Raw genomic sequence first — 20,403 nt, 5'->3', positions numbered from 1 at the left:
AACAACAGTTAACAACTATACTTTCTCACGATCCGCCCTGGCTAGCTGGTGAGAACAATGCAAACATGGAATGAATAGCCAACGATCGCGCCACCTAATGTATGTGTGTATGTACGTACGTGTTCGTGTGTGTACTGTAGTAATCTTGAAGTTGGTTCGTTCGTAATCACTCAAGCATCACGCGCTGAAGAGGCTCATGTTTTGAAAACAAAAGCAGCTGACCCTTTTCCATTGTTTCTGGCTCTAGTTCTTTTGTGAGATTCATCGATTGGTATTAGCTACTACTGCAACTCTAACTTATTCAAGGCCTTCTTCTAGCAATCTAGAGCTGAAATCTACAGGCTTCCACTGCACTCAGCTTATCATAATCAGCTAGTACTAGTTGCAGGCAACTCAGTTCCAACCAACTTTAGTCAAGTACAGTCTACAGAGAGTGGTGCAGATGTAGGCCAGGTACGTAGAAAATCTGTATTTTCTAAGAACTCTATGCCTAGCCTCCTAACTAAGATAGGAGTAGGACTACTACTAGCCTAGAGCATGTTAAGTAGACCTCTACAGGCATATAGTATGCTAGAGTATAATTCCCTAGGTCTATACTACTAGACTCTATCTAGATCTGGTAACTAATATCTAGACTAGGCTAAGGCCTAACACTAACACTACAGTAAGGGCAGGCTTAATTATAAATGAAAAGTGGCCCAGGGGCGGTATTATTTCTAATATTGTTGTATCTTTTAAGATAAGATAAAGTTGGTATTCTGAACATTGTTGTAACTTTTGTGTTATCTTTTGTTGTATCTTTTCTCTCATCTTATTGGCCGCGCCTGCGCTCATACTTTGGTGCGCTTGTAATGTGCATGTTATTAATAAAGTGGCATTTAAATCCTCATTTGCATATGCGCACGGGAGATAATATGTCGAGATAATTGGTATTCTGAAAGTTGTTGTATCTTTTATCTTAATCATCTTATCTTGCATGGTATTTACAACAATATTTACAACAGGTAGGGGGTTGTTGTATCTTTCGTGCCAATAGACGAGTTAGAAGAAGATTGTGTGTTGACCGTAAACATCACAGATGAGAACTTTCTAAGATATTACATGCTAGGATATGACGACTTTAATGCTCTCATCTTAACCAATATAGTAAAAGCGTGATTTGTCTTCATGATCCACATTCAACAGCGCATAATGATGACGCGCGTAATAAGTGCTCAAATAACTAATTACGCCCAAGATTAGTATGCGCTAGGCGCATCTTCAGATATGGCATAAAGTATTCCTATTGGTTGACCTACTTATCATGCTTATTTAAAATAGATTTTGATTGGTAGGGTCCATAAAAATGGGCGTGTCATCAATGGTCAAAGATAAGATAGAGGCGGTCCTTCAAGAGATAACATAGGGATAAAACAATGTTCAGAATACCAACTTACAACTATATTAGCGCTGTGTTATCTCTTGAAGATACAACAAAAGATAACACAAAACTTACAACAATGTTCAGAATACTGCCCCAGGACTGCATCATGCATGGTTTTGAGAGGGTGCTCTGTGATGTATCTATACTAATATAGGCCTACACTCGTATAGATAGAACTAAGTTAAAGACTAAGTCTAAGACACTGAGTCTACTCCAAAAATAATTTTTACGTTTAATAGGCCTTGAGTCTAGATGCAGAAAAACAAGAGAAACCGAGCAAAACGAGGTCACTCTAGAAAACTGGAAAAGAAATATGCAAGGCTAGATCAATAGTCGATAAGAAAATACTTTTTTAGCAAGGAGCTGTGGATCGGTCTCCCAGAAAACGTGGCAGCTGGGTCGGTCAACTCATTTAAGAATAGACTTGATAGTCACTGGTCAAAGAATGCAAGCCTTCTGTATGAGCCGGTCTAGACTCTAGTCTAGGTGTTGTCTGTTGTCTTATATTAGATAGCTTAGACAGATACCGAGATGTGATTGGTCCAGAGCTCGTCACGTGATATCAATTGTGAGGATCCAAATTGTTATATTTTCCTGGCCGGTCACTTTTCGGTGTTATATTAACCAGCTGGTGAAATGAATATATTTTTAATCAATGCATGTCGCCCTCTTGAGGACTGTATGTCACCAATTACACACATTACACCATTACCGAAGGTCATTTTAATTTTGTCAATATTTTTTTTTCATGAATTTTTTTTTTCCTTGAAATTATTTTTTCCACATTTTCTTCTTTTTTTTCCCCAAAAAATGCTTTTTGGGTAAGAATTTGTTTTTTTTTCTATTTTTTTTTGTTTTTTTTTCCCCCCCCAAATTTTTTTTTTTTTTCTTTCTTGAACTATCTCGACAGATTATTTTTCCGTAATTTCCGAGAAAAAAAGGGGTATTTTTTTCTCGGGCAAACAATTTTTGGACCCCCCCCCCCCCCCACAAAAAAGGGCTATCTTATATAACAGTAATTGACTGGCAGGGGGTATATAACATTATTTGGACCTGAAGGGAGTTATATTTCCCCTCGTGACCATATTTTCCCTCAGCGCTGCGCGCTTCGGGAAAATATAACCACTTGGGAAATATAACTCTCTTTAGCGGTCCAAATAATGTTATATTACACCCCCTGCCAGTCAATAACTGTATAATGTTATTACACAGCCTCCTCCCTCCACAAATAGCAGTAACCATGGAAGAATCGTGGATCGATGAACAGGCTTAGACCTAATACCTGTTCACCACCGTGTATTAAAGTAAAGTAAAGTAAAGTTTTTAAAAAAATTGAGTAAAATCGGATATTAAACTAAAAAACCGATAAGGAATAGATTTCTAGTAAGTTATGATTTTTTTTTTAAAGTATGAAAAACTGTGGAACTAAAATCACTACACAAATTGCCAATTTGGGTATCAGTTTATGCCGTCAATGCCTCACTAATTGCTTTATATATTTGTATCCTATTAATTTCCCTTTTTATCCCCAAAAACTTGATTTCGCCATGCCTTTGCTCAGGTATATGATTTGTATACATTGTAGGTCTAGTCTAGATCTAATAATATAGCGTGCATGACATTTCACAAAATCTTTTATGAACTTTTAAGATTTGGTACTATTTTCTGAATATTGTATATTCAAAATCAATGTTTTTGATATAGGGCCTAGGCCTATATCATGTACATGTAGTTTATCAAAATTCACATTTTTCATGATTTAACAGAATTTAAAAAAAAACCCTCTATATTAATGCATCCAAGCGATACCATAGGGCCTATTACTATTATAACTAGAATGATGGTGTGAGAAAATATGATTTTTACTTTTAGGGGAAATTATGGAAATTAATATTATCAATATGAAGGAAACAATAAGTGGATAGTGAGGCAATGACGTCACAGACTCATGAGTGAGTTTCCAATTCGTCTAGTGATTTTCAAAGTTTTTCATGTCGTTTAAAATAAAAATTCATTGCTTTATTATTAGTTATCCGATTTTGCTCAAACTTTTTTTTGACTGGTTTCTCTGTTTTTTCAGTTCTATTGAAATTAATTTATTTTTGGAGTGGACTTGCCCTTTAAGTTCTATACTAGCCTAGACTCTAATATGTCTAAACTAGCTATATAGTAACTAAAGTAAATACTGAAGTAAAACTATGTAGATCTATTCTAGGCCTAGATCAAATTATCACCTATTTTTTATTCTGCCTCTTTTATTAACCCGAGTCCTGACTGAGGCTAAAGATTCTGACACTTTTCCAATTGCAATATGATCAATTGATTATCATTTATTGTTTGGAAAGAAAATGCTTGATCCATCACCAATCCAAAGGCAAATTAACCCAAGGAAAACACTCTAGTCTCTAGCCTATTTGTATACCGGTAGACCCTATTGCCTTAAATTAATAAAAAAATAAAATTATACCAGTAGTTCTAGTAGGTCTAGTCCAGTACCAAATTGACAAAATAAAGAAGGGAAACCCGGTTAGTACTTATTATAGAAATACTTTGAGCTGGAAATGTTGATCTAGACTCTAGAGAGTAGTCGGGATTAACATTAGCACACACATTGACATGATATAATGTACATGAATTCTTCAGTAATAGCTACTCATGTATCATTTTTAAAATTATGAACAGTGCGCTACCACGTACCAGTTCACTTTGCACACTCTACCAAATATTGATGAGATTTCAAGGTTAATTTCTTTGGCATTGTAACCTTTCCTTTTCTTTTGTTTAGAGCAAATTAATGAATCTGTGTTTGAAGAAGTAAAAAAGTGAATAGATTCATTTATTTTCTTCAAATTGAAAAAGTTGTGTCGCAATATAGCCCCTCTCCACCTTAAGAGACCAACAGAAATTCATATTAGTTTGGTTGAAGGAATTACGGTAGCCCTGATTTTCAAATATTCCTCAATCTCTTGTAAAAATTTGAATTAAACAGACAAAAGTTATACGTGGCAATGAAAACTAAATATGTTTCTTTCAATTTAATTTTGGCTGAAGGGGCAATGCAAGTGTTACTCCCTTTAATGCCAATAATTGTAATGTCTTAAATCCAATTGTGATTTGTGAATGTTGTAACAGCCCTATTTACATTTCTTTTTTACTTTATTTTTTCTTGGGACAACTGTGAAGTTCCTTTTGCAGGAAGGGTATTAAATATTGAATGTGAAATATCAGAAATAATACAAGGGAGTTGAATATTTTAGAAACTTGTCAACTAACATTTAAGGCACTGAAAATGCTCTTCAGAATATTACATTGTAAACACTAATTGGCATGGGGTCCAGAGGGTTAAGCCCCCAGAAGCACGTAGGCCTCTATTCATGCTTTGTTGTGTACTAAGAAATAAAATCTAGGAATTCTGTGAAGGACCCTGATCTCTAAATATGTTATTATTTCCAGTCAACCCTGTTTTGAAGCTCAACTATTTAAAAAGATCACTAAAAATTTCAATTTTTAGAGCGGTTCGCATGTTACTGAACCTCTTTATGATGACCACCTGTCCACAAAGGCCACTTTTGCCAGCTTCCTCAGGAAGGTTGTTTGACAAGTTTGACTGTACTGTGAATCCTCAACAATATGTACTGAATATATCCTCAATAGTGCTTTTCTTTTCCCTAATTTATTGTTTCAGCAGCAGTGAGAGACAGAAATACTACAAGCACATTCAAAAAGCGAAGGCAAGCCCAGACAAATATATGAGCATCATCATCGATGGGATATGGATCAACACTGCACAGCAATACCGCAACTACACCCAGCACCCAAAGCCCTAAGCCACACGGACCAACTCAACACACACATCACTGGTGCAATTGTAGATGGAAGTGGTCAACACACTCATATCGACATCAAAGAATACCTTCATGACAGCAACCTCACCATCAACATCATCCTCAACATTCTCATCCACTGCACCGACTCCCTTCCACCAACTTTGTATCTCCGATTAGACAAGACAGCAAGGGAGAACAAGAATCGACACGTCTTTGCCTTTCTCTCTCTCTTAATGGAGCTCATTATCTTCAAAAAGGTGAATAAATCCCTTTAAATAATCTCTATATTCTATAAACCTAGGCTAATTGCAATTTCCTATTTCATGTTACCTATTGAAAAAAATCTTGGCAATAATGGCAATACTTTGACAATGTCATTAAATTGAAAGGAAACCAAAAGCTGGCTGCCTTCTCTTTGTTTTTAAAGCAATAGGGTACTTGAAAAAAGGGTGTTTTTCTTTTCCCGTTCTTTAAGATTTTTTTTTACCAACCTGTGTGTGTGAATCTCACACACAAAACCAAAATTGAATAATTATACTACTTATTAGCTGGACCTAAAAGATTTCACAAAAGAATCAATATTTTAATGCCTCTGCTACAAAAACTGATTGAGAGATTCCCGCCAAACCTGGGTCATGTTGTGGGGCTAATTATGTATGCCTATAATTAGCATGTGAACGCATTATCATAAGAACTGACAGATGGATTACTATCAAACTCAGGACATGTATTTGTCTTGCAGAGCCATGTATATGAAAAATAGCTTGTAATCACGATATTCTGAGAACCTGTTAATGGATTGCAAACAAACTTGAATTAAAAAAATTCTTCTGGTTTGGTTTGTAAAATCACTCTATGGCGGAGGCTTTGCGCAGTCTTTGTCCCTCCTTTGAACATAAGGAAGACACCAAAATCGCTGCCTCTGCCAGCGGATGCATTTCCATTGGGCGGCAACACAGATTGCGAAATCTCTAGTTGTTGTGTATTTTGTATAATACTCAATTTATTTGCTTAATTTTTATGGATTTATATCTGATATTTGTACACGCACTATATAGTGAACAGAAAACTATGTTATTAAGTTCCTTGAATACAAGATGAGTTCTGTGCACTTCTTTATTCATCTACAGAAGACGATGCAACAGTGAGGTGGCCCATTTGCGACTTAATGCTAGCAGGCACTCAACCAGTGAATGCTCCACAGCAGCAAGTGCATGCTGACATCACAGAGGAAAAACCATACAGACAGGTATTTTCTATCATGCAGATATTATCACATCAATCATAGACTACCATTATACTATAGAAGTGCTCAACTTCATTATTACATTCTTTCTGATGCAACCTAAAACACATTTCACTTTTGCAACCTCAAATTTTGATTTGTCGCCCCCTGAACCCCTGAAAATGTAAGAAGGAACACATTAGGAACCATACTTATCTTAGTTCCATAAATTACAGTTCCCTAATGTAAATACAGTATGAAAACAAAAACCTCTATATTTGGCACTGTTGAAGGCTTTATGTCATTGTTAACGCAATAACTTCAGACCAGATTAGGAGAGCATACACAAATTTGGCATGTATGGCTATGTCAGGATGATATGATCAAGTTTTGGGGTAGAAAGATCATTGGTCAAAGTTCATGAAACAATTAGATGCTAATACAACCAGAACTGAAAGATATATTTCTATCAAATTGGGTATCTTTAAATGCGATTACTGTTTAAAGGGAACTGGTAGCATTATTGAAGTTTGATGACAAAAAATGCTTAATTTTAATATGAAATGTTACTTATTATATTCCTACTACTGTACAAACCCTCTAAAATGCAAATTTCCTGAAAAAAACCCACAAACCACAACTATAAGCTTTTCTTTGAAAGTGGTATGTGTAAAATCTCCCTGCCAATTTTTGAATTCTCCCAACTGTTTTTCCTTGTAAGTATGACATAAAACATTGCTTTCAAAATCATTAATGACTCAAATGTTTAAAATGGTATAAAGAGTCTACCTTGCTTTGTAACAATTTAAATTAACCTTGAATTCAATTTAATTAATATAATGTAGTTGGGAGAATTTATAAATGAATCAGATCAGTTTTTCCCCATTTTAATTGTTGGTAATGTTCTGTTTTCACTCGAACTTTCAGATTGTCTTTAATTGTACAGCTAGCATTGAAGTCCTATCTTAGCAGTATTTTTATTTATCTAAACAATTTACCAGGTCCCTTTAAAGTTAATAAGTCTGAGGCAATTGTGTCATATGGGAAGCCATATATCTCAACTGTATGCAGTTAATTTTTTCTACAACTTGTAATTAACTTCCAATTATTCAAAGATACATGTATGGATAGTTAATACATGCGCACATATTACACATTAATAATAATAATAATAATAATAATAATAATAATAAATTCATATAGTGCAGCTTTTATACATTTCATTTGTTCAATCACCTGGTTTATGCTTGTCTGTTTGCTCAGGTTCATCTTGGACCCAATGCGAGGAAGGCTCAAGAGGACAGAAATACTGGAGGGAGATATGGTGGCCACCTACCGCGAGGCGTATAGCACACAATGACCACAGATAGGACAAGGACAAGATGTGGACAAGGTCAGGGAGGATGTCCTTGTACTAGAATGGTTTACAGGGACATTGGCAACAAAATGGAAGAAGATGATGGTTGCTGTCACAGGACAGCGGGACTGGAAGCAGGTTTGGGTTGAGACCATTCCAAGGGATAGTGTAATTCTCCTTCCTTTCACTCTGACAGCAAGAGACAAACTGCCACCTCAGTTAGTGATTCGATTGAAGGAGAAATATATGGATTATTTGAAGTAGGTATTCAGGCCTAGTTAAAGCCCTTCTATAGTGTTGGGACCCCCCCCCCCCCCAATTTGATGGCAATATTCCACATAGAGTGCGTACTGACATATGGTTTTCGATGAACACACAATTCTGCAAGGATTTTCATGACGCTAGTGATTGAAGACAAATTTTGGTAATAGAAATAAAGGAATTTCAATTTTTCTCTTTTAAGCATACAACTCAATTTTTAAAAAGATTTGTTTTTAAATCATCACTAAGATAACAAATGAACTTTCGAACATTAAGTTTTAAGTAACATGTATATGTGATAAATTGTTCGCCCTGAAACTGCACTGAAATATTTTATTCGGCTCAAGTTCTTATCTAGAAAATATCAGAGGAGAGACAGACTAATTCCATGTCAACTGTAAATGTAAAACATTTTTTTCCCGTATGAGTATAAATTTATCTCAAAATTGTTTGCATATGGGATGTAGTCTTAACCCCCTCCCCCCCCCCCATCCCCCACCCCTGCTTATTCACAGGCTGGCTGAGTCGTTGCGAAATTTTCGGCGCGATTTTCAGATTTTAAAACCCCACCTTGGAAAAAGTCCTGCGTACGCCCCTGTAAGTTGGTATAAAGCTTATACCATTTAGTGCCCTGTTGGTTGGTATAATGCTTATACCATTTAGTGCTCTGTAGTATACAAATAATACGCTGCCTTTGGAAGTTCTGGTTAAACCTATGCGCAAGAGGTGACTCCAATAGTACTATTTGCTGAGGGGTATATTTGTTTTATATCATGCATTAAAAATCTATTTAATTTTTTTTTTTAATCGCATTTTTGTGAAAAAAAATAAAATTTAGAATTAAAAAAAAATGTCAATTTTTATCAAATTTTAAAAAAAATATTTTGAGTCGTTGCAAAATTTTTGGCGCGATTTTCAGAATTTAAACCCCCCCCCCCTTTGGATAAAATCCTGCGTACGCCTCTGTAGGTTGGTATAACACTTATACCATTTAGTGCTCTGTAGATTGGTATAACGCTTATACCAATTAGTGCTCTTTAGATTGGTATAACGCTTATACCATTTAGTGTCTGTAGATAGGTATAACGCTTATACCATTTAGTGTCTGTAGATTGGTATAACGCTTATACCATTTAGTGTCTGTAGATTGGTATAACACTTATACCATTTAGTGCTCTGTAGATTGGTATAACGCTTATACCATTTAGTGCCCTGTAGGTTGGTATAACGCTTATACCATTTAGTGTCTGTAGATAGGTATAACGCTTATACCATTTAGTGTCTGTAGATAGGTATAACGCTTATACCATTTAGTGCTCTGTAGTATACAAATATACACTGTCTAGAGAGGTTCTGGTTAAAACTATCACAAGAGGTGACTCCAATAGTACTATTTGCTGAGGGGTATATTTGTTTTATATCATGCATTAAAAATTAATTAAATTTTTTTTTTTTTTAATTTTTTGGAAAAAATTAAAATTTAGAATTTAAAAAAAATGTCTAATTTTATCAAAAAAGATTTTTAATATTTTGAGTTGTTGCGAAATTTTTGGCGCGATTTTCAGATTTTAAAACCACCCTTTGAAAAAAATCCTGCGTACGCCTCTGTAGGTTGGTATAACGCTTATACCATTTAGTGCCCTGTAGGTTGGTATAACGCTTATACCATTTAGTGCTCTGTAGATTGGTATAACGCTTATACCATTTAGTGCTCTGTAGATTGGTATAACGCTTATACCATTTAGTGCTCTCTAGATTGGTATAACGCTTATACCATTTAGTGCTCTGTAGATTGGTATAACGCTTATACCATTTAGTGCTCTGTAGTATACAAATATACACTGTCTTGAGAGGTTCTGGTTAAGACTATGCGCAAGAGGTGACTCCAATAGTGCTATTTGCTGAGGGATATATTTGTTTGATATCATGCATCAATTTTTTTTTTTTTTTTTTTTTTTTTTTTTAAATCCTATTTTTTGGAAAAAAATAAAATTTAGAATTTTAAAAAAATGTCAATTTTTATCAAAAAAGATTTAAAGTATTTTGAGTCGTTGCTAAATTTTCGCCCTGTAGGTTGGTATAACGCTTATACCATTTAGTGCCCTATAGGTTGGTATAACGCTTTTACCATTTAGTGCTCTGTAGATTGGTATAACGCTTATACCATCTAGTGCTCTGTAGATTGGTATAACGCTTATACCATTTAGTGCTCTGTAGATTGGTATAACGCTTATACCATTTAGTGCCCTGTAGGTTGGTATAACGCTTATACCATTTAGTGCCCTGTAGATTGGTATAACGCTTATACCATTTAGTGCTCTGTAGATTGGTATAACGCTTATACCATTTAGTGCCCTGTAGGTTGGTATAACGCTTATACCATTTAGTTCTCTGTTGTTTGGTATAACGCTTATACCATTTAGTGCTCAGTTAATAAATGTAGCATTTATCATATCCCATCAATGTTACTGTATTAATAAGTGTCATATATCTTGTAATTTTCTTTTTGTGTTTGTATTTCTGAAATTATCATGTTATTTGTACTAAGCATTTTTTTAAATACTGAATGTCTTGCCTTACAAATAAAAATAAAATTACCAAAACAAATGAATGAGTGGCTGTTTTATTATTTGTGGCTTCTGTAATGCATTAACAACTCATGTGTAATTTATTAATTGATGATTTTATAATTCATGAACTTATTTAAGATTAAGCAGAACCATCATTAAAAGGGTAACAATAATTTGATTCTGGCTACTGGTATCTTTCACATAGCCTTGAAGAAAAGTAAAAGAGAAACCCAGAACCTGAAAATTAAACAATTTTGGTGTAAATCTGGATTTCAGCTGTCCAGATTGAAATAATTTGTTGTTTCAATAAGGAATCTAAAAGATCACGACGTTTCGTATGCTACTGCGATACTTCGTCAGGTGATAAAAACTATTATAAAATAATAATAATATTGTATGGCTTCTTTTTCGTGTGATACAAGCAGTGGCGTAATGAGCGAACAACGTTTGGGGAGCCGACAAAAAATCCGCGTCACCCTACTTTTACATGCAGGTCCCGCTGTACGTTTTTCAAAGTGGGGTCTAGGGGCGAAGGCCCGGCGGGGTCATGGGACTGAGTTCCCGAAGCTCAAGGGGTATGGGTTTCAGTGGCGGATCCAGGAATTTCTTAGTCTTACCGAGGGGCACAAAATGGCATGGGGTGAAATATATGTTAAACGATGATGCGACAGAGCGACGCTTTAGCCGCGAGGGAGCGGAGCTCCCAGAGTAGGAAGCAATTGCAATTTAAGAACCTTATTAGACGCATTTTAAGGCACTTCTTGGAGTAATATGACGTAAATTGATTTCTCCTTCCCAAGTCCAAGAGTAGGGATCTTTTGCAATTTGAGAACCACGTTTGGCGCATTAATGTCCACCGGCACTTCCTGGAAAAAGTTAGAGAAAAGTGAACTGTCATGTCGTGGGACGCTGTATATGCTTCGTTGCTGCACAATGCACAAAGACGGTGGTCCGGTACTTCAGGAGTAAAACTCTCAAAAAATATATCGAGTGTGTAAACTGTGTTGTAATCAGGGGCGTCGCTAGACCTTTTTCAGTAGGGGGTGGGGGGGGGGGGTTGTAGATGCAACCGAATACCGACAAAACGAGCCACCAATTACCGACAAATATATATTAATGCCAATGTCCCAATGTCTACAAATTTCATCCTATAAATCCGGGGCAAGGAACTAAGTTATATACATACCATGTTGGCAGCACGTAAATACACACGAAGAAGCAACCCATGCACGTCTGCTCCCAGAGAGCCCCAAGGCACGCAAACGCATTCACCTGCGCCACGCCCCATGCCTCCCCCGCTGTATCACTCTTGATCTACTTCTGAACTTTCCTGGATAAATCCTGATACTAGCTCTCTTCTCTTATCTGTGTTTTCGAGTCCCTTTTCTTTGACTTTCCTTCTTTGATCTGCCATCTTTTCTGTGAGCCAGGGCTTCCTTTTGTTCTTAGGTTTGGGGATTGTTTTCTGTGCTGTGTCTAACAACCTGCTTGACATCTTGCCAAAACTCATTCATACTTGTCATCGATTTTGCTGATGTTAAATCTCGTTGGTTTTCTTGGCTTCTTGACCCTTCTCAATTTCAAAGAGAAGGTTGAGTTCTGGGAAGAGGTGAAAAATAATTTGTGAGCGTTATCATTCTTATTATGCAAGTGTTGAAGAACATCAGACTACATGTTCCCTGAAAAGCATGGCTCTTCAAATGCCTTAATATTCTTAATATGTCATGTAACATTGTATAAAAAAAAGGGTAGGATTTTTACATTATACATCTTTCTGTTTACATTTTTTGTGTAACTTAACCAAGACTTGGCCAAATTTCTTATCATTTTGATGAATCTAGAACCTTGCAATACACACACATTCTTAAATGCTAGATGATCAACCTTCTGGTCGATTCCACACCGTTTCTTTCACAATGCAATCGCATGACCAGAACTCAACTTCATCTTTAAACGAAGAAAACTGTTTTATATTATGTAAAAGGAAAAGTAAACCACTTGAACGAGCTTACTGTGTTGCATTCCATAGGCCAGGTATCAGGTATATGTATACATTATCATCATTCTCCTTCTATGATGTTAAAAGTTCATTTTATTAAGATATGGACCACTCTCGACATAAATATAGGCGCTGTATATAACTCTCCATATTTGATGAAATGACGGATAGTAAAGTTAAATGATATAGAAAAAAACAATGGTTAAGATGTAATTGTAGTCGCCGCCGTAATCTAATAGTAGCGAGTTTTCGCTCAGCAACTTACAGACCTTCGCGGTAGCAGAGCACTCAGGTTTACGGCCGTCGCAAACAGACCGTCCTCGATACAATACGTGGTTTCGCTTTTCGGTGAATGCGTACGTATCTCTACGGAGGTATTGCATTTGCAATGCCATTAGGCAATTTTCGTAATGTAACCAAATTTAATGCATACGTCTTTGTGAAGTGCCTCGATACAAAATATTTCATTCACCTGATAAGGATAATAGTATTTCAATAGACAGAATCCAAACTGCATACATTAGTTGTTGCCAGTTCGACAAACATTAGGGGTATTTCGCAAGCTCATTGCGGAAAGAGAATTTGCGGTTCGTGTGCAAAATCGAGAAGCTGCTATAGTAACAGCAGGGTGATCGCTGAGGTACTGAAATCCAGAACGGGTTTTGACCAAATTTACGGGCGTTCTCAATGACGCCCCAAGTGAATAAACAGCCAATCAGCGAGCTTGTACCAAAGATGGTGATGAGAATTTCGTCGTCTAATAACGAAGAATGACGAATTTTAATGGGCGGATCTAGCTTTTCTCTATGGCGTGGGCGGGGGGGGGGGGGTTGACATTTGAAAAATCGCGCCGACCAATATTTCGCTTAGTTGGGGGTAGGGAGCACTAAAATTTGTTTTCAATTTCTAAAAAGTGCCAACCAATATTTCGGGGGGGGGGGTAGAAAGCACCTTGGCCAGCCCAAGGGGGGATTTAAACCTCCTAACCCCCCCCCCCCTAGATCCGCCCCTGACACGAATGACTCTTCGTGAGTTTTGTTTCTTCCGATGTATTGTATAGTGTATGTATATAGTGCTGTATTGCGTGGAAGGGAACAGGCCATTCTCGTAATGTAATCAAATTCAATACATACGTCTTCGTGAAGTTCCTCAAAACAAATTATTTCATTCACCTGTCTAGGATTCGCAATAGTCAGAATGCAAAATGCATGTATTAAGTGTGGCAACAACTAATGTATGCAGATTGGATTCTGTCTATTTAAATACTATTATTATTATCAGGTGAATGAAATAGTTTGTATCGAGGCACTTGATTCACTTGGGGCGTCATTGAGAACGCCCGTAGATTTGGCCAAAACCCGTTCTAGATTTCAGGGCCTCAGCGGTCATCCAACTGTTACTATAGTATCTTCTCGATTTTGCACACGAACCGCAGATTCTAATTCCCCAATGAGTTTGCGAAAATAGTAATAGGAGGAGAACGAGGAGAACGATAACAACATATTTTATTCTATCTCTCTGGATTTTGTTTGTTTGAATGATTGACTGATTTGTGTATTTGTATCTATTATATAGCGCTATAATGGGAATACATCACTGCAAAAGATTTCTAGAGAGACTTGTTCCTGAACTCAGGAAACAGCTTGGTGAGTAACATCAAATATAACAATTTTTCTATCATGGAAACCATATAATCATAATAATAACAACCAATCTTCGTGTATAGCGCATTTTACATTATACAAACATTGCATGCTCCAGCGTTCTATGTAACAAAATATGTTAACCGACCAATTCAGGAATTCCCGAGCGATATTATGTTGCATCGAGGCCGCAGACCCAGGTTGTATTATAATGCCACGAGGTAAATTCTTAATTAGGAGGTAAATATATGTTATATATAACAACAATGCATGCAATGTTTGTAATATAAAATATAGGGTTTTTGTTGTCTCATGCCTTGCTTTTTTCAAATCCGCCCCAAAAATGATACAAACAATCGGTACGCGAAGGGAAAGGGGGACGGGCAGTCTTATTTGCTTTTGTACGCGTTTTGTACCCCCTTGAGCGCCAGGGGGGGGGGGGCCCATCCCCCCAAAAAGGTAAAATTCACGTGTTTTTACACGTTTTTTTACCAGGGGAGGCCGGGCCTTCTCCCCCTATGATCCGCCACTGCTTATGGTTTACAGAGGGGAGACTTTCCACCAGAACATGAATAGACTGATATTTACTCGTGTAGATATTATCTGGAAACGATAAATATGATTTAAGATTGATGTGCACTTTGTTCGGTTTCCATACAATTGAAAAAGAAACCCTTTTCCCTTTGATGATGAAAAAGATGACGATGACGACGATTTTAGTGATAATTATAATAATAATTAAAAAACATAATAACAATGGAGATAATTATAATAAATGTAATAACCAGGGTGGGCGCAATTTAAATGACCTTGATTTAAATCACCCCGATTTTTCAACGCCCAAAATATATGAGTTTAATCACTTCCATAGATTTGTGTGCTTTTATTTTATTTTATTTTTTTTGCAATTTCTTGGTACAATATAATTTAATTTGTTGTAAGTTCAAGACATTATTGTTGGCCCACCAGTTATGTGCATAGTTTAAACCTAGAATCATGAGTATCGCAAACACATATATTATCAGTGCTTGTTTCATTTTTTGTAATATATAGATATTTGTTTATATTTTCATCATCATCATCATCATCTCACCATTATGCAGGTGGATATCCTATTATGGTCGTGACCTTTGCCGACGATATCACTAACCGCGAAGAGATCCTTGGAGACATCACCAGTGCCGGTATGGAGAAGGACAGTGTGTTCTTCATTGAGAACTACACAGCTGAAAACCACGAGATGGATTCTAAGAAACACCTTGCTCTACTGGAGATACTAGAGGCATGCATCAAACGAGCTTATGAAAACATCACCTTCCGATGGCGAGCAGAAGATGAAACACCTGAGAAGAGCATATTCGAGAGAATGTAAAGAAGGGATAAACACAATAAGGGGGGGGGGAGAACAATGCGGAAAAATACATTGAACTTAAAATAATGCAACTTAAATATATGTGTGTCTATTAAAGACCCTCTAAAGTTTTGGGAGCCACAAAATAGCCTCAAATTTGAGGGCAAAATATCACTTAAATTGAATCATTATGTGAAAGAGGATGTCATTTCAGACACAGTTCTGCCAACACTCCTCCCCCCCCCCAAAAAAAAAGTATTTGAAGACAAATATTGATTAAAGAATACATAAATTGGGTTTTCTTTTGTACGCAGAGAACATACTCAAATGCAAGCAATAACAAATATGATGATAGATATCCAAGAAATTGACAACAGAATTTCCTTAAAATATATAACATCGCAAATAAACTTCATCCATTTTGTATAAATTTGGTTTTCTTTTGTACGCAGAAAACATACTCAAATGCAAGAAATAACACATATGATGATATATATCCAAAAAATTGACAACAGAATTTCCTTAAAATATAAAACATCGCAAATAAACTTCATCTTTTTTGTATAGATTGGATTTTCTTCTGCACGCAGAAAACATACTCAAATGCAAGAAATAACACATATCATGATAGATATCAAAGAAATTGACAACAGACTTTCATGAAAATATATAACATCGCAAATAAACTTTATCCATTTTGTATCACTCAATGATAAGGTAACCTTAAACAAGGGATGCGAATAAAGTCAAGATTGTCATCATCATATTAACCCCTTTGTATCAACTGCTTTATAGTGAATGTATATAAATAAATTTGGAATTATTTTGGAATGAGATAATATACGTTATAATGACGTTAGACCCACATTCATTGTTTCAGCCTAAACTTGGTACATTAGGATTTTGACAATACACTTTGAAAAGCTGCTGTTCAGTCATCTTTGGCAGCACAAATATGAAAATAGTATCATTATACAGGGTATTGGTTTTTGTTAACAATAAAACATAATCTAAGGTCACACAGGTTATAACTGTTTAATTAGAAGCTACCAAAGATACTAGGTACATTTGTTTACGCACTGTACAACAGCGGAACAACGCAGAATATATTCACAGTAAATATATTAAAATTCACGATTTTCATATTCGTAACGCCTACCCCTAAATATGATCATACGCCTAATCCTAACCCTTACTTCACCCTTACCCCCTTACTCCAACTCTTATCTCAACCTTACCCTTTCTTTTCTGAAATCATTCATGCGTGTCCGTCCAGACGCCATTTTTTTTCAGTTTCTGGTCCGTTTTGAGGCATTTCTTTCTTCCTTCATATCTCCACTATCCCAGATCCTACAGACTTCTAACAAACTCCTCTTGAGAGCCCATGAGATGTTTGCCATCTGCGATGCATAACTTGGCCTTCCAAATGCCATCTTTATACTCTTAATTCAAATCCGAAATTAACTCTGTCATAATTCAATTTTGTTTGGTTACAACAGAGTAACTAAGGAGGCCAAGAAGAATGATTGTGACAATCTTCCGGAAAAGACACAAAGTGATGGAACTTACAGGGCAGAGTCAATAGACCATGCCATAGGTGAGATACGTTTTATGCATCTGAGGCAGGTGAATATTTTTCTCCATGAACATAATATATTCACCTCCAATTAAGAATTTGTCGGTTTATGTTATTTTGTTATATTTGAGGTCACAGGCAAGAATCTCCGGCTCGGCGCCAGTTCAACGGTAAAATAAACCATGGATATATAAACGTCACCTTTTCTTAGTAGTAACCATCTATTAGGTTAAAGGTAGTTGTGCTTAATCCTTTAAGTTGAAAAATGACATTATTCCTATGAATTGCTTTTGCTACAAAATTACATGCAAATGCACTGTGTGTACTTTTTAAGTTGTTGTTTTTTCATAGGAAAATATAATTTTAATCATTATAATAGTATCCTCAATGAAAAAGATCTATATTCTGAGTCCAAGTTCGTGAAGAACAAACAGAATCCGAGAACACTGTGGAAGAAAGAAAGGAGGAGGAAGAAGAGGAGGAGGAGGAAGAAAAGGATTACATTGCCATGAAAAGCATGCCCCATGAAACAGGTTAATGCTATGCTTTGAACAATATCAGCAGAAATTGATTTGGAGAATAAGGACAGGCAAATAAATATGTCTCTCTTGTGCTATCTGTTGTTTCATGTCCATTGCATTCAAAGGCATGGCAGAGACACGAAACAAAGAATAAAGTATTTGAATAGTAATTACCGGTTTATTCATGATTAGACGACATAACAGCGAGAGTAGATACAAGCTCATGTACACATATATCAACTGTGGACTCGGATGACGTCATCTCTGTAAAAATATACAACACTATCCAACAGAGATGTGTCTTAGTGAAAATAGGCCTACTGTGCATGGTTCTAGCAAGTGGCAAGTTTTGTATTTTTCGGCAAAGGGCAGAAAAGCAGGGCAAGTCTGGGAAAATTACACTATTTTTCTTTTATCTTATCATTTAATTGCATTACAACAATATTCATGACAGATTGGTATAAGGTAACTGTGCTTAATCTTATAACTTGAAAAGTAACAGCATTTATGTAAATTGCTAAATTCCAAAGATTGTATATCTAAACTGATAAGTCTTTCCACAGCGTAGAGTCTTAACTCAGCAACAGTTTAGAAGAAATTGACAAAGATGCCTTTTAAAAGATAAACACTTTAGAATTCGGGCAGGTCCAAGCTATTTGGATTGTGACGTACGGGACATTCAGAGACTTTAAACAAGAAATAACAACAGATGAAATTATTTATATGGCTATCTTTTGGTATGAGTCTGTGGCTATTATGGGCTAGTTAATTTATGGAAAGTTTTAGTTCTGACTAATTTTTTAATTAATTGTTAATGTAATTAATGTGCAGCGTGACGTACGGTTCACAGCGTCCCGTACGTCACGCGGCACATTAATTACATTAACAATTAATTAAAAAATTAGTCAGAACTAAAACTTTCCACAAATGAACTAGCCCATAATAGCCACAGACTCATACCAAAAGATAGCCATACAAATAATTTCATCTGTTGTTATTTCTTGTTTAAAGTCTCTGAATGTCCCGTACGTCACAATCCAAATAGCTTGGACCTGCCCATTCATCAGAATATTATTTTTTTACACTTAATCCTGTCGTAAAAAGGATACTTCAGATAATATTGCTCGAATTGCTAGAATGTTGAAGTACAATTATATATTCTTTTGTTTGCAGATAGTTTGCAGAAAGGTTTTGATGGAAATATCTCTTACAATTTTCATACTAGATGGAGGACATGTCAAACCAATCAAGATGGAATGTTGCAAAAGAGTCGGAGTTGAAGGTGGCAAACTTCATCTAGATTCTTTCGGAATTGAACTTGAGATCCCTCCTGGTGCAATCGACAGCGAGGCGCCACAGGACATTTCTCTTCGTGTCCTGACAGATACTCCTAATCTTGGCAACAGCAAAGAAGAGATGTCAGTCTGCTTTGGTGTGCAGTGTTTAGTCCCTGATAAATTAGTTCTTAAGCTACCGGTGACTTACACAATACCTCACTGTGCTGTAATTACACGATACTCCGGTGTGGAGGCAGTCTTGTACACGGGAGAGGGAGAATACTCACCCGGTAAGTACATCATTATGGAGCAATGGTATTTGATGAATGTCTTTAATGTCAAAACCTTTGTGTTAATAAATGAAATACATATCAATAAAAACAAATGTAACTCCATTTTCCATTTAAAGTATTAAGTGTATTATATGGATTTTTGACACTTTTGACCTTAACTCAAAAAGTTTGGGATTTCCCATTGTAAAGTTAAAGGATGTCATATTTAAATAGAGAAATTATGAAATATTTTTAAACTGTTAATTTTGAAATAATGCTCAGAATAATTCAATTAGATTTCACTTTTAAAAATAGATCAAGGCCACAAAATCATGTGTGTATCTGCTATTACTTCGGAACAAAGCAATTTCCATTGTGCATGGCAGCTAGAATTTCAGAGCACCTAATGACATAATGACACTGGCTAGCAATTAATTGGCCCTAACTTGATATGAGGATCTTAAGACGTCTTCTCCGAAAATGGCCTAGCTCACAGAGGTATGAGGAAAACTGCCCCGAAAATAAATTGTGAAAAGAAGAAAAAAGATGAAAAATTAAAGAAGAAATGGAGCTTGACAAGAAATGGTTTAATCTCCTCATCCGCTTTTCCTGCCCCACGTACCCTCCCTTCATACATGGCCGTGTCAATTTGTATTTCAACCCCATATATATGACAGGTACCCCCCCCCCCCCCCATGATGCCTCTGCCCCCTGATGTATAGACCCACTCTTTGCCACTGATACACTACATAAATGTAACATAATAAGTGAGTGGCAATTGGCAGTAGTGACAAACAATAAAGTTATCATTGAGCTGGGTTGATATTCTGGAAACTATGTTAGCATGAAATGTATGTTAGCTAACGTTCATAATTGGTATTCTGAAAACGATGTTAAGTCCAAAACTTTACAGAATTTATTGGCAGGAAGATGCAGCGCGCATACTCATAACGTTATGCAAACATCATACAAAGCGGCGGACATTATATGATAGTTTACATGGTCTTGGTATTCTGAAAACTCTTTTAGCAAAAATATAACATAGAAGTTTATGTAGAAAATAACATTGGTCTAGGGGCCTTTAAAGCATTGTACATTGGT

The 20,403-nt window shown here is 36.1% G+C and overlaps 1 long non-coding RNA gene across 1 annotated transcript; it reads left to right on the top strand.

Annotated features, from left to right (window-relative positions):
* The first annotated feature begins 4,750 nt into the window (after positions 1-4,750).
* LOC100888824 lies at positions 4,751-8,889 on the top strand. The gene is made up of 3 exons (XR_004062567.1): positions 4,751-5,507; positions 6,381-6,499; positions 7,739-8,889. It is a non-coding gene; the product is annotated as an uncharacterized LOC100888824 (long non-coding RNA).
* Positions 8,890-20,403: the final 11,514 nt, after the last annotated feature.

This window comes from Strongylocentrotus purpuratus, unplaced genomic scaffold (assembly GCF_000002235.5).
Source record: "Strongylocentrotus purpuratus isolate Spur 01 unplaced genomic scaffold, Spur_5.0 spur5_scaffold_1, whole genome shotgun sequence".
NCBI lineage: Eukaryota > Metazoa > Echinodermata > Echinoidea > Camarodonta > Strongylocentrotidae > Strongylocentrotus > Strongylocentrotus purpuratus.
Note: the sequence above shows the minus strand (reverse complement) of the source record. Positions and strands in the feature narration are given on the sequence as shown.